Genomic DNA, 13,226 nt, shown 5'->3' on the forward strand with positions numbered 1-13,226 from the left:
TCCTTGGGAGAGAAACATAGTTTAATTAACAACTAACAATTAATTACCTTATTCTTCTTCATAGAAACAATCATGAGACAGATTTCAGAGCAAGTAATTATGTTTCAAAAACTAGAAATTAATCACAGTTTGAACACTAGAAATATATTTTCTCTATTCCAATACTAAAAACGCCAATAGAAACATATTTTCTCTACTTCAATACTAAAAACACCAAAAGAAACATATTTTCTCTACTTCATCACAATAGAAATGCCAAAATTCAGCTGCTTTACAATTACTGGGGAGCCCTAGTGACACAAGGGTTAAAGCGATGGACTGCTAACCGAAAGATCGGCACTTCGAAATCACCAGCGGCTTCTGGGGAGAAAGACGTGGCAGTCTACTCCTGTAGAAATAAACAGCCTCGGAAACCCTATGGGGTCGCTACAAGTCAGAATCGACTCCACAGCAGTGGGTTTTGGTTTTAATTACTAGATAGGAATAGAGCACGAGAAAAACTTTGATAATTTGAAATTATGCATGATGCAAAATAGCAGAAAATTAAGCGCACTTTTCTCTGATTTTTTACCTGGGTGGCTGGTTTGATATGCTGAGCTGAGTGCATTAAGCTTAGTAATTAGACACAATCTCTTTCTGGCTTTGTGATAACAAAGCAGTTAAAAGTTAGCTGCTTAATATTCCTTTAATGAAATAGCTTGATTCAATTCTTTGTTTATTTTATGGACTAAGTTAGTCTCTAGAATGAAGCGTCTTTCTGAGGTTTTGTCAGTATCACTACGAGATTTATTACAATTTAACCTCAGAAGAAGGTCCTGTGGTCACAAGAGCAAACCGCCCATTAACATTGATGCTATGTGGATATATTATATTTTTTATCCAAGGACATCAATGATTATTCTGTTCAATCATTTGAGCATTTCTGATTATAATAATTACTCTCCATTTCACCCCCCTGCAACCATGTCATCTATGAAGTCTAGGGTGTGGACCCTGGGATTTAGCCATCTAGGGGTAAGGTGACATTTTGCATAAGTTAGATTTTCAGGGTTCCCTCTTACCACCTTACCCACTTGTACGTAAAGACTAGATTACCATTTAGGAATGCATCATCACAGTTTTTATTTGAATGTCAAGTTTCCTTTGATTTCATGTAGTTTTCAACATCTTTACAGATTTATTAGAATTTAAAACAGACTATAGATAGCTTGCTCAATAGATTCAGTGTTTCCTTTAATATAAATATTGAAAATGACTTGATAAGTAAAATAATTTGCCAATTTAGCTTTTAAACTCTTTTTCCAATATTGACTCAATTTGAAAATAATCTAGGATGTAGTGAGAAGAAACTTGACAAGTTGATAGTCTCATGTCAGGTACCTGGCCCGAGAGAATGCTCCTTAACTAATGAAATCAAGCCACTTTCCATAGGGGACACAGACTTATACAGACTTATACTTATGGCTAAGTAATTACACTAAATAATTAACATTGCACTCGATCCATTTATGATGTTTTACACAAAATCCTACTATGAATCACCACTTTGGAACTAAATATTCACTATTAACCAAGATAAGGAGTCCCTGGGTAGTGCTAATGGTTAAGCATTGGGCTAATAACTGATAGGTTGGCCGTTTGCATTCACCAAGTGTACCTACTAAGAAAAGTCTGGTGCTTTACGTGTGAACGATCACAGCCACTGAACACTCTGTGGAGCACAGTTCTACTCTGAGGCAGATGGGGTTGCCATGATTTGGAGTGGATTTGTCAGTAACTGTTTTGTTTTTTACGAATCATGACATACATTTTGTAAACATAAAAAATCGCACTCTTTCTTCCCTGCCAGGTGGAACACTTGGGCAATTAATCATGCTTCACAAAACAGGAATATTCCTTATAAGGTTTCATGAAACCAAAAATTCAAACCCATTGCCATCGAGTCAATTGCAACTCATAGTGACCCTATAGGACAGAGTAGAACTGCCCCATAGAGTTTCTAAGGAACGCTTGGTGTATCTGAACTGCCGACCTTTTGGTTAGCAGCCAGCAGGGTTTCCAAGGCTTCATTAAACAAACAACAAAAAAAGCCAAACTCATTGCCATTGAATCGATTCTGATTCATAGTGACCCTATAGGACAGAGTAGAACTGCCCCGTGGAGTTTCCAAGGAGCACCTGGTGGATTCAAATTGCTGACCTTTTGGTTAGCAGCCATAGCTCTTAACCACTACGCCACCATGTATAAGAAATTGAATTTCTTATATATGGCTTAAATCTGAGATAAAGTCTGTTTAGCACCAGAAGGAGTTCTGACTGTTTATTACCCAGAACGCCCCATCTGCCAGGAGTCAGATGAGAGTAGGAAAGGGCTGCATTTTAGCGGTCGATGCTTGGTCGGAACCATCTGTGGCTCTGGTGAGGTGTGCTCCCTTCTGTGGACCACAGGCCTCTCTTTGCTTAACCAAGGGAGACATTACGTGTCCAGGAGACAACATGGGATGGAGTAGTTTTATGGTGGTGATTCTGAATGGGTGACCACGTGGAAACAGGTCAGAACCAGGTTTTGGTAGCTATCTCACACTTATGATAACATAAACAGATACCCTGCAGTTTAAAAAAAAAAACAAAAAGCTATCATTCTTGAAATAGTAAATTCATGGCAAAAATAAGTTATTTAAACATTTTCCAAAGGACATAGTCATCACAAGAGCAACAGAATTGAAACATTGTTAATTTATGTTGGGTTAAAAATACCTTGTATTTTAGATGTTAATTCTAGCTTTTAACTTTAGCTCAAAAGTTCTGCAAATACCTGAAGGAATTTCAGTGTTGCTAACCACCTCTCCCACACAGCCGCCTCAGAACTGCAGGGACTTCTATTGTTATGAGAATTAGCTTTATGTTCTTTCCTCTGAAGTCAGTTTAGGAGTGCTGTTGATTTACCACCTCACTTTGAATAATTCTTCCTGTTTCTGGAGGGGAAGGGTGAAGGTATTATTGAATATGTGGTCTAATTTTGTCTTCCTTTGCTAAAAAATTTCTCACAGAAAGTATAAAACAAAATAGAATAAAATAAAACCTCATTGGAAAAAATGGTCTGTTAATGAGTCCTGGTGATATAACCTATCCCAAAAGCACAATTTCAAATCCCAACCTAACCAACAACCCATTGCCGTTGAGTTGATTCCGACTCATAGCAACCCTACAGGACAGAGTAGAACTGCCCCATAGAGTTTCTGAGGAGCGCCTGGTAGATTCGAACTGCTGACTTTTGTGGTCAGCAGCTGTAACTCAGATCCCAAAGGCCTGGCATTTGTGAGAAGCAGATGGGGTGCTTTACCATGGATTGACATCTAACCATGCTCTAGGAGGGGAGGAGAACAAGCTTGCAGATTGCTGCTAACAGAATCTGCCCCTGTAGACTTGGTCTACTTTCCGAAGTCCGTGAGACTTGGAGACCTGAGAGGCGGTGAGAGATGAACTACTCTCACCTACTCCTCTGCCTGTCCTATAGACTCCAGGCCCTGCGCCCAAGTCCTGAGGGTACTTAACAAAGAGGTGGAGCCAGTTTCTGTCCTGGAGGAGTTTATATTTATCGAGGGGGCCATATGATACACAAGGAAGCAATAGGTAATGAAATAATACAGATGGTGATTAGAGCAGAGGAGAAGATGAACAGGACTCTTGAAGACAGAATAACCTTGTTTGTGTTAGAATACATATAACAAAAAGATTGCCATTTAACCATTTAAAGTGTATAAATCAGGGACATTGGTAAAATTCCACCGTGCTGTGAAATCATCACCATCGTTTCCAAATGATTTTCCGTCACCCCAGACAGAAACCGGATGCCCCTTAAGTATTGAACCAATAACTCCCCTTTTCATCTCCCCCTGCCCAGCCCCACACCCACTAATCTACTTTCTGTTTCTATACATTTGCCTGGTGTAGATATTTCACATAAGTGGGATCATAGAGTATTTGTCCTTTTGTGTCTGATTTGTTTTACTCCACCCAAATTTTCCAGGTTCATCCATGCTGTAGCCCTTTATGGCTGAGTAAAGTTTCCTTTTGTGTATATATCACATAAGAAAACCTTGTTCTAATCTCATAGTAAGTGACGTGATTTGGAAAGGCCTCTCTGAGGAGATGGACCCAGCAATGGGAAGAACCAGAGGACAAGCATTCTAGGCAGAAGGAACAACAACTACAAGGATGGTGAGAACTTTCCAGCTCGAGGAAAGAGCTGCTCTGGGTCACTGTCGAAGAGGCCTTGGATATCCTTCAGCTATTTTACCTTCGTTTTAGAGAATGACTCTTGGCCCCATCTTCTCTTGATTTTTGCATTATGTGTGGGCTTGTTTTCAAATAGCATATCTTGAAGTGGATAAAGAGAATGCTAGGTTTTCTTTTCTTTTTTTTAATTTTAATTCTTGTTTTTGTCTCATGGTGCTGTTTTCCAACCAGAAACAAAATATGGCTTTGATGTTATTATCTGATTAATAATAAAATGCATGCATGCATCTTTTTCCTTTGGTTTTCTGCTGTTATCCCCAAGATCATGAATATAAGCTTACTTTAAAAGTTGTTGTGAAATATAAATGCACACGTTGCTGGATCAAACACTTTTCAAATGTTATAATCCTGCCCCCCGGCCAAAATCTATCAATTTAATCCATTTCATGATAGAGAAGCCATCCCCCCTAACTTGGGTGTTTTTCAATAAGTTCTGAATAGTTTTCAAAACAAGGTGACATTTTATTCTTTTTAATAAAGCTAGCAAAAGCATTGTTTCGAATTTCGAAGCATGACAGCATTGTTACTCAGTCAGGATCCGTTCTCTACCGAAGTAGCAGAGTTCTTTCTCTGTTTCCTAAAATGTTCTAATTTAAATATGAAGTTACTTTGACAATAACATAGTTAAAAATATTAGAATTTTAGAAAATATTACCTAATATGTTAAAGGGAAATTTGTGCTTTGTATTTAAATTAGAACTATGAGTCTGTGCCAAACTTATTATATAATTATATTATTATTTGTAATAGATGGATATTTAGAATTTTGGAAATAGGGGGATCTACTTTTAGTAACACTGCCATTTTTAATGGTACATACCAAATAGCAAAGGCGTGGAGGTACCCGAATACTTGGAAAGTGGGCCAAGTAATTCATCTTTAAAGTGGTGCTCTTTCTTGAACCCGAAGCATCTAACTGTACTCTAAATGTATGAGTGAAAAGAAACACACGAAAAGAAACATCCTCAGTTTGTGTAACGCTGCTTCGTCTCAGGGTGGCAGACATCCAAATAAAATTAGTGGTACAGGTGCAGCTGATGCAAAGAACTGATGCATTTTTTCCTCTTATTTTGTTATCTGAGTGATTTGCTGCTCCTTTGCACTTCTTTTCTGGGGAATTGTAGTAATTTCTCTGTGATTCTGCAAAAGATGAGAGGCGGAGGCCGGCAGGGCAGGTGTGGAAAGAAGGCCCCATAGCACTGAGGCAGGCTATCTCAAGTAGCCTCCAGACTTTGGGTTGCTGTGAATTTCTCCCTGATGGTCTCCAATTTCTTAATTCTCATTCACTTTGTAATTTGTTACAGGTCGGTTCCTATCACCATAATTATTCTGAACTCCTCCTGTTGAAGTTACCAATGACCTCAGGCCATTTCCGAGTCCACCCTCCCTGTGCTTCCTGTGGCCTAAGCCCTGTAGATCTCTGTCCTCTTCTGCTCCTCTGCTGCCCACTTTGGGGGTCCTTCCCTTCTTGCCAGATCCTTCTCGTGGGTTTACTTTGGGTCACGGCCTTTATCAAACCTGTATCACCTCCCTTTTCACTGAGTCCCAGACCCAGGTTTTCAGTTGCCTACTAATTGTTTGCTACGAGGATTTTTTCAGACTTCAAACTTAATTTGTCAAACTTAGTTTTCTTTCCCTTCAAGCCTGTGTCTGTCTTCTCTGTTCTCAGCTGTGGTGGGTGCAGCCTACCACTCATTTTTTGTAGAGTTAGCTTTGACTACAACATAATAATCATTTGGTCACCAAACCCTATTGACTCTGTTGCATAAATATCCTGAGCCTGTGAATTCATTGCAGTCTTTTTGCCTCCCCTCCTGCCTCTGGTCCCTACAACCCTACTGTTTACTCCCTGTGCCCAAGACACACGGAGCCGCTGGATTTTTCTCTTTAAAGGACAGCAGTGGTTTTACTATTCTGTTATATAAATTCTCAGTAGATCCTTCATCTCACCCTAATTGTTTATAGGTGTCTTAGACTAGCATCTTTAGAGAAGCAAAACCAGTAAAGAGTATAAATACATATATAGAGAGATTTATATCAAGGAAACGGCTCACACAATTGCAGAGGCTGGGAAGTCCCAAGTCCGTGGATCAGGACAGAGGCTTCTGATTCACTTAGCTGCAGGGGATTGCAAACCCAAGATCAGCAGGTTGGAGAGCAAGGCTGTTGCTCACAGGCTGTGAAGATCGAAGAATCCCAGATCAGCAGGTAAGCTGATAGCTTAAGTCCCAAAAACTGGAGGCCAGATGAACAGCAGACAGCTACAGGATCCAGAGCAAGTAAAAAGCCAGAATGTTTATATTTCAGATGCAGGCCACACACCCAAGGAAACTTCCTTTCAACTGATTGGCTGCTCACAGCAGTTTTCATCACCGGAATGATCGCACATAAACACTGAGAATCATGGCCCAGCCAAGATGACACACAATCTTAACCATCACACTGGGAGAAACTCCAAACTCCTTAGCATACTATAAGTCTTTACATATGACCTCACTTACCTCTCAATTCAGCAGATGGTCATTGTGTACCTAGTGTATGCCAGGCACAGGGAAAACAAAGAGCAATGAGACACACTCAGGAAACTTGTGGAGTCTTTGGCTGGCACAAACAGTTAATATGTTCAGTCGCTAACCCAAAGGTTGGTGGTTCAAGTCCACCCAGAAGTGTCTGTAATCCATAAGATTACAGCCATTGAAAGCTCTACTCTGACACACAAGAGGTCTCCATGAGTTGGAGGTGACTCCAAGACAACTGGTTCAGGTTAGGAAATTTACAGTCTAGAGAGGTGGAGATACAGATGAGCCAGTGATGTAAAAACAATGAGTGAAGTGCTGTGATGAAGATATGCACCCACCATATTTCTGTGCTCCACTTACATTGAGCTTCTCACTATTTCCAAAGCAGTCTAAGCCCTACTCATTTGGATTCTGTTTTTCTCTCCTGAAATGGCCTTTCACTTTTACTGCCTGAAAAATTCCTGCCCATCTTCAAGAGCCCAGGACTACGGCCTCCGATGTGAAAACCCCTTTTTACTCTCCAGGAGCTTGCTTGCTTGCCTGCTCCAAGGCACCATGAGTGCTGGGTTGTCTCTCCTGTTTCTGTCTTCTCTGCCCTCCTCCCATGCTCGGCACTCAGGAGCTTCCCAGTTTCTTTGCAGTGAACAAATAAGTCCCTGTTTTGGTCAATGTATCCTTCAGAACCTACCTGGAGGGTCAATATACCCAATCCCTGGGGCTCACTTAGCCTTTGGGACACTGAGGTATCCGGTGACTTAGACGGATTTTAGAGAGCAAGAGTGAAGAAGAGACAATTCTTTCCTCTCCCTCTCTCTCTCCTTCTCTTTCTCCCAACTTCCTTCCCGCCTTCTCTTCCTCCCTCCTTTCCTTCCTTCATTGCTTCTTCTATTAGAGAGAAAAGGCCCTGGAAAAGACTAGCATTTCAGAGGCTGTAATGGTGGCCAGGAGGCTCCATAGTGCTGCCTGAGGTGAGGTGCTGAAAGGACAGAAGGACAGTTTGGACAGAGTTAGGGCTGCCCTGGCCCTGGGGCAAACAGTTCATCCGTATGCACTGTTCGATAACTGTTTTTCACTGCTCAATAGATGGTGAGTAGCTTTCAACACAATTACACTTTCTTTTACATCATTTTTAAAGGCCACCTAGCAGCCTTTACATGGATGTTCTATAATTTACTTAAGTGAGCCCCTATAATTGGGAATTCTGTTGTTTCTTTAGCACTTTAAAAAAAGCAGTTTTGACTGTTGTAGAAGTTGGAGGCGGTGGGACCAGTGAGTAATTCCTCTGTGTGGCACATCCTAGGGCTGGCTCCCAGATTGTCACGGTGTCTGCCATCTTAGAAGAAGGGCCCCAGCTGTCCCCTTGTCTTCTGCAAGGTGTGCTACGGCTTGCTCTGTAATTCTGTGCACTCTACCTGCCCTCTGGTGTCACACAGTGACCTGCTTATTGGCTTGACCAGCCAATAAGTAGGTTTTGGCTTTGCAATCCATGTCAGTATTTCAAAAGCCACACTCCTAGCCTTCTCTTACTGTGTGAAAAATTGGGATTCCACATTTTTCTTGAACATGGACCACCCTGCCCAGTTTGGGATGCTTTCTCATTTATCTTTGTTGAATATCCCTGGTGTACACCTTGGCCAGTAGACTGGAGTCAGCAGTTATTCAGTGATATAGTGTGGAGATAGAATTTGTCTGGACCTGGGTGCTTCTGAACCAAGCCTGTAACTAAAGCTGGGTCCTATAGTCCTGAATTAAATCATGTAGTAACTCCCCTAAAGAGACTGAAATAAACTAGAAAGAGGGAAATATAGCCTTCAGTCTCAAGTAGCCCTGTGTAGTTATTAGCATAGTTATCAGAATAGAGGAATTAAAAAAGATCTGTTTTCAGCTGCCAATGTTTTACACCCACCCCAAACCCATGGCCGTCTTATAGTTAATTGAACATGACACTTGTGCTATCATTTTAGAATGATCTGAGGGTTTTGCTTGGGGTTCATAAATTGGGCCTGGTTGTTGCAGTTTCCATCATCTGGGAGAAGCAGAGCGTTATGAATATTCCAAGAGGATCTGCGTGGGTGGAGTTCATGCAGAAGAGGTGATGGCAATTATTCAGTCAGTTAGGGAGGAAAAAAAATCCACTGCTGTCAAGTTGATTCCAACTCACAGTGACACCATGTGTTGCAGAATAGAACTGCTCCATAGAGTTTTCTTGGCTGTAATCTTTACTGAAGCAGATTGCTAGGCCTTTCTTCTACAGTGTTTTGGGTGGGTTTGAACTGCCTACCTTTAGGTTAGTATTCAATTGCAAATGTTTGCACTGCAGGGACCTACAGTTGGGGGGAGCTGGATATAGTTTATTGGTCCTTGGCTCTCAGTTTGGGGTTCTATTACCCAGCAAAAAATGTTGCTTTTATCACAGATGATAAGTGTAAACCTCAGCTCTTTGGAAGAGAGTCAGGGGATTCTGAATATTCAGTGGGGGATTTGTGGATAGGGTTGTCCCTGGCAGAGCAGAGCAGAGCAGGGGGCTGGCAGGAGGGCAGTGGTATCAGATGCCAAGTCAAATGTCCAGATGTCAGTATCGGCTTCACTACTTAGAAGCCGCACAATCGTGGGTAACTCTCGCTGCATGGAAGCTGTGTGAGGTTGTATCTATGCCTTAATTTTCTGGACTATAGAATGGGACTAATACATAATCCGTAGTTGATAGGATTATTACAAGGATTCAATGGATCAATCCATGTAAACTTCTTAGAACAGTGGTTGGCACAGAAGATCAGCCAGTGAATGTCAGCTATTGTTATACTGAAGTTGTTAGGAACTTCTTAAAATGAAATAAAACTTATTCTTCTCTTGCCAGAAAATACATATGCGTAATTAACACAGAAAAATCTGGCAACATTAAAAAACTCTGACTAGGAAAAGAAAAATCACTGAAAGTTTCACCCTTCCAAAATAAGCAAATTTCACAATTTATTATATTTTTCAAGTCTTTGTGCATTATTTTATTTGTTGTTGTTGTTAGTTGCCCCCTAGTTGATTCCGACTCATGGTAGTCCCGTGTGTGCAGAGCAGAACTGCTCCATAGGGTTTCCAAGGCTGTGACCTTTCAGAAGCAGGTCTCCAGACCTGTCCTCCGAGGCTCCTCTGAGTGGGTTTGAACCGACAACCTTTCGGCTAGTCATTGAGCACTTAACGGTTTGTGCCTGGCTTTTCAATGACCAATGGAACATTAATGTTTTTTATTTTATAGTTGTTGTTAGCTGCTGTAGAGAGGCCCTGACTCGTGATGACCCCGTGTACAACAGAAACAAAATGCTGCCCAGATCTGCACCAACTCCATAATCCATTGCAGACAGGACTACTGTGATTCATAGGTTTCTCCTTGGCTGATTTTTGGAAGTAGATCACCAGGTCTTTCTTTATCATCTGCCTTAGTCTAGAAGCTCCACTGAAACCTGTTCAACATCATAACAACACATAGGAACTGCATATGAGGTGCATTGGTGGGGAATTGAGCCTAGTCTTCCACATGGAAGGTGAGCATTCTACCACTGAATCACCAATATCTTTCCATTTTATTACAACCTCTTACTTATTGAGCATTATTTTAATGGCTACATGCTATCCCACGGAGTAAATTACAGGATATTTCATCTGTAATAATATAATTAATAGTAACTACTATGGCTGGAATGCCATTTAAATGCCAGGCCATAGGTATTTTATAGGCTTCTTCACTAAAGTGAAATTTGTTTCTTGTGCATTGTTTGCTATTATCCCCCTATGAAGATGGGCATTGGGTTTTGCACATTCTGCCTGACACTGCTCAGCCTGCTCTGCTGAGCTGGGCCCAGACACAGGCATGTGATCCAGAAGCTTCCATCTTTCCACTATGCCACGTGGGCTCTAATTTTTCACTATTTTAACCAAAAATGTGAACTACGTTTTTGCATTATGAATTTTGTAAATCTTTTTTGCTGTTTTCTAAAGATCAATATAATAGGTCTTTTATTGTACTCAGAAGCAAAGGGTGAGGAAATTAAAGGCCTAGAAAAGGGAAACATGTGGGAAGTTGGGGACCAGTGTGTTCTCAGGTACTCCATGGAAATGGAGCTAAAACAGATGTATCTAAAAATGGTCTTTTCCTTCCCTTGTGTCAGTTATTAACTGTTAGTTATTATTACTGTTGTTGTTGCTGTTGTTATTACTCTTTCCCAAGATATCTTTAGATCTTAATGTTGATGCTTGTTTTACATATCTAGTGCTGCTATAACAGAAATACTGCAAGTGGATAGCTTTAACAGGAAATTAATTTTCTTACAGTTTAGGAGGGTACAAGTCTGAATTCACAGTGCCAGGTCTAGGGATAGACTTTCTCTCTTTGTTGGCTCTGGGGTAAGGTCCTTGTCACCAATCTTCCCCTGATGTAGGAGCTTCTTAGTGCAGGGACCCAGGGTCCAAGGGATGTACTCGGCTACTGGCTCTTCTTGAAACAGGCTGCTCAGCCATATCTTGAACAGTGCCTGAGCCATTTTTTTTCTTCTTTCTTCTTTCTCTTCTTTCCCTCCCCCAGCCCATCCCTGCCTCCAAGTAAGATCCTGATGTTAGCTCCCCAAATGGTTAAGTGTTAACCAATGTTTTCTCTAGGACTGTGGAAAACAAGTGATATTGATCTAAGCCTGTCAAGTAAGACAAAGAATGGCGCCAGCTACCCCCTGAGCTGGTGGGATAATGGCAGGAAAAGATCAACATGTTTGAGATACAACCACCGAAACCAAACAGAAGAAAGAGGGTGCATATTCCACAAGTCCCCAAAACTTATGGCCCCTTTTCCTTTAAAAACCTGAGCCGATTGGTAGTCTGGTGAGACAGACGACTTTAGGAGGAGATCATTCCTCTCTGTCTCCATATACAGGTATATCTAACAAAGCTCTTGCTATCCACTCACCCCGTATCAAGAATTGGTTATTTGTTGCAGGTGGCTCTGACTCAAGAAATTGCAATAACATTCTTGCTTGGTGGTAATGAGGTCCCTCTCTCTCTCTGCTCACTTCTCTCTTTTATACCTCAAAAGAGATTGACTCGATATGACCTAATCCTGTAGATTGTGTCCTGCCTCATTAACATAACTGCCTCTAATCCTGCCTCATTAACATCATAAAGGTTAGGATTTACAACATATAGGATAATCATATCAGATCACAAAACGGAGGGCAACCACACAATCCTGGGAATCATGGCCTATCCAAGTTGACACACATTTTGGGGGGACACAATTCAATCCATAACAATGCTTACAGCAGGATTTCCTACTAGAAAGTGTTATTTCCTATTGTAAATTGGTCTGATGTGAGTTTGGGCTATGAAAACCAGTTGTCTTTTAGGTCTTGACACATTTTCAGACAAATAGACCCAGGAAACTCAACCCTGGGATCTGAGCAGTGACAGTGGCCTACTGCTCCCAGCTGCTGATGGCATGGCTTCAAGACTTCTGCTGTTTGCAATCCAGGTGAAGGCAGGAATGTGTGGACTTACTTTTTTGGGAAAGCACAGAGTTGGTGACTGTGACACAATGCACAGAATTGCACCCAGTGCCAAAGAAAACTGACCCTTGGCTGAAGAATGAAAGGCAGAAAGGGTCTGCAGTAGACCATTCTTAAGACATGCTCTCGTTAGAGGAAACAATTATTACTTTTATCTTTAGGGTTATGTTGCGTTTCCCAAACCATACTCCTTTCATTTTATCTTTGCACAAGAAAAAATGATTGAGGAAGCTGTGGATATGTTATTGAGTTAAGCATTCAAATAATCCTTGTCAAAGAGAGGAAAGCCTGAATTAAAAAACTGGGTGTAGAAACGAAAAATTGCAGTTTAAAAATTCAAGGAAAGAACATTGAACTCTCTTTGTATAATTAAAAATTATACCACTTAGGGCACAATTACAAAACCAAATTGCACCTGAATCTTTTATGTCCAATTATGTGATTTAATGTAGTAGATTTTTTTAAAAAACAAAATACCCACTGCTCATTCTTATCCATGTGTCAAACTTTCACCCCCCACCAAGGTACTTTTAACAGTCCATTTTTATTGTTGCAGAGAAATAAGAAAGGCTATTATAATTAACTTTCACATGATTTAAAAGAGGTCTGAGTAATGGGAGCACCTGCTGATATGAGACACTGAATAATACAGTGTCATTGAAAATACTTCCAATTTAAAATAATTTGATAATTAGTGGTAGATTAGATGAGACTGCTCAGGAAGAAAATTTCTCAAACCATTTTGGGAAAAATTAAGGACATTTCAGAAATTGTTAAACTTTTGTTCATTGCTTCATTTGAAGGGCATTCATGATTCAAAGAAGGTAATTCATGAAGATATTGGTCGGCATAGAAATGAAAAGGCC

The sequence above is a fragment of the Loxodonta africana genome, chromosome 18 (assembly GCF_030014295.1).
Source record: "Loxodonta africana isolate mLoxAfr1 chromosome 18, mLoxAfr1.hap2, whole genome shotgun sequence".
Classification (NCBI taxonomy): Eukaryota; Metazoa; Chordata; class Mammalia; order Proboscidea; family Elephantidae; genus Loxodonta; species Loxodonta africana.